This window comes from Eschrichtius robustus, chromosome 4 (assembly GCF_028021215.1).
Source record: "Eschrichtius robustus isolate mEscRob2 chromosome 4, mEscRob2.pri, whole genome shotgun sequence".
Classification (NCBI taxonomy): domain Eukaryota; kingdom Metazoa; phylum Chordata; class Mammalia; order Artiodactyla; family Eschrichtiidae; genus Eschrichtius; species Eschrichtius robustus.
This window is the reverse complement of record NC_090827.1, coordinates 85887529-85890495: the sequence shown is the minus strand read 5'-3', so window position 1 is coordinate 85890495 and position 2967 is coordinate 85887529. Positions and strand designations below refer to the sequence as shown.

At 37.8% G+C, this 2967-nt stretch overlaps 1 non-coding gene across 1 annotated transcript; it reads left to right on the top strand.

The window, feature by feature from the left end:
- Positions 1-352: 352 nt before the first annotated feature.
- Positions 353-425, top strand: TRNAR-CCU (transfer RNA arginine (anticodon CCU)). The gene has a single exon. It is a non-coding gene; the product is annotated as a tRNA-Arg (tRNA).
- Positions 426-2967: the final 2542 nt, after the last annotated feature.

Genomic DNA, 2967 nt, shown 5'->3' with positions numbered 1-2967 from the left:
GGTGTGATGACTTGGGAGATTGGGATTGACATGTATACACTGATGTGTATAAAATGGATGACTAATAAGAACCTGCTGTATAAAAAAATAAAATTAAATTTAAAAAACACAAAAAATACCAGATATATAGGGAATATTCTCTTTCCCAACTCTGACCCCTAGCTACCCATTCTTTTCCCAGAGGCAGCTAATGTTACAGTCTTGTGATGTATCCTTATCGATACTTGATGTATATATGCACACACACACATATATACAAGTTTATAGTATATATTTCCTCTTCTACACAGATGGTAAAATACTTACACGTTAATGAATCTTATAATTTAAAAAGTGTGCAGCCAATGGGACTTCCCTGGTGGTCCAGTGGTTAAGACTCTGCACTCCTAATGCAGGGGGCCTGGGTTCCACCCCTGGTCGGGGAACTAGATCCCGAGTGCCAAAACTAAGAGCCTGCATACGGCAATGAAGATCCCAAGTGCCACAACTAAGACCCAGTGCAGCCAAATAAATAAATAAATAAATATTTTTTAAAAAGTTAAAATCATGTGATAAAAAAAAAGTATGCAGCCAATTTTCAAAGTTTTGTGTTCACTGAAAATTATTGTATCAAGAGGATGTAACACAATATAGTGCTGTGCTTTACCATATGGTGGCCATTTGTGACTCTTTACATTTAAATTAATTAAATAAAATAAAAAATTCAGTTCCCCAGCTGCATTAGCCACATTTTCATGTGTTCAATAGCTACGTGTGGTTAGTGGCTACCATGTTGTACAATGCAGATATAGACCATTTCCATTATCACAGAAGGTTCTTTCAGACAGTACTAAAGATATATAATTAGTTATTGGGCTATAACTTAAGGCTACCAACTAGTTAGCATTGCTTTGAACAAGTAAATTTCTCATCTTCAAAATAGTTTGAACTTATCTCTCATTCAAATGCGCAGTCAACATTCTGAACATTAGGGAAGAAAACCCTAAAAAAGTGTCCCTCACCACCCTTTATAAAATAGCAAACCCTCTCCATTTCTCTCCATTTGCTATACAATGGACATTCAACCCCTTAGCAAGAACTACTGGCTCTGCCTCCAAAATATATTTGGAATCCATTTCTCCTCATTTCAGTTATTATCTTAATGTTAGCCGTCATCATATCGTGCTTGAATTTTCAAAATAGCCTCTTAAGTGATTTCCCCCTAATAGCTCACACATTCTATTTCAACACAGCAGCTTGTGATTTTTTGAAAACATGTCAGATCATGTCCCTTCTCTTCTCAAAGCCCTCCCTATGGTTTCTCATCTCATACAGAATAACATCATCTGTTCTGAGGAAGCTTACAAGTTCTCCATGATGAGTTTCTCCACTATCTCTTGGACCCCATTTTCTACTATTCTCTCCCTCACTGTTCCAGCCAGACTGGCCTCCTTTCTGCTTTTCATACATCCTAAGCATGCTCTCAACCCACAGCCTTTGTACTGTCTGAAATACTCTTCCCGCCACATACCTGCACAGCATGCTGCTTTACTTCTTCAAATATCTGTTTAAATGACACCTTATCAGTGAGCTCTTTCCTCACCACCCTTTATAAAATTGCAAACCCTCTCCATTTCTCTCCTTACCCCTCTAATATTTCATTGCTTTGTTTTTGACTATAGCATTTATTACCTGCATACTATAATTTTATTCTTGTTTACTGTCTATCTCCACTAGAATGTAACATCCATTAGAGCTGGATCTCCAGAAACTAGAATGGCATCTAACACATAGTAGGCATTCAATAAATGTATGTTGATAAGTGAATGTTTATGTATGATGCTGTCTCTAGAAGTATAAAGATAAAAAAGACCTAGACTTGGGATTTCCCTGGCGGTTCAGTGGTGAGGACTCCGTGCTTTCACTGCCAAGGGCGTGGGTTCAGTCCCTGGTTGGGGAACTAAGATCCTGCACACCACACGGCAGGGCCAAAAAAAAAAGACATAGACACTCACAGTCTAGTTAAGAAGAAGCCCATACAAATAATTACAATACAGTGTAATAATGTGCTTATCCAAAAACATTTAAGTGGAGTAATATTAATCTTCATCAAAACTAGGTTTGTGAGATAGGCATGCTGATATGTTGTTCATGGGAGTGTGAAATGGGGCCTCCTCTCTGGAGGGTACTTTTCTAATAGGTATCAAGAGTGGAAAATGTTCATACCTTTTGACCCAGTCATTTCACTTGTAGGAATGCAATCTAAGGAAATGGCATTGCTCTAGTATAAAAAAATTTGAAAAAAAATAGGTAAATGGTTAAACAAAGTATGGCGTATTTGTAAGGTAGACAGACCATAATGCAGTCTTTGGAATCATTTTTGGCAGAATACTTAATAAGATGACAAAATGCTTATGATAGAGGAAAAACCTAAGAATACACACCTATCACTTTAAGTTGCTACTGTTAAAGGTTGGGATTGGGGTGGGAGACGTCCTTTACTTTTCATTATTCATACAAAAATATTTTATGATCAAGAATTAGTTTTGCCAACTTTAGAAATGCTTAAGACTAATTTTTTAGTGGAAAAATAAAAATAGGACCCGAGTATATTAAGAATAATTTCAATTTTATGTACATAGAAAAAGGTCTAAAAGGAAATACACACACTAAATAGTAACAATGCTCATATATGATTTTTTTTTTTTTTGTCATTTAGAGATTTCCTATGATGAACTTGTCTTTTTACATTTTTAAAAAATTTTTGGTTGTGTTGGGTCTTTGTTGCTGCGCGCAGGCTTTCTCTAGTTGCGGCGAGCGGGGGCTACTCTTCGTTGTGGTGCGCGGGCTTCTCACTGCGGTGGCTTCTCTTGTTGCCGAGCACGGGCTCTAGGCACGCAGGCTCAGTAGTTGTGGCTCGTGGGCTCTAGGCGCACAGGCTCAGTAGTTGTGGCGCACGGGCTTCATTACTCAGTGGCATGTGGGATC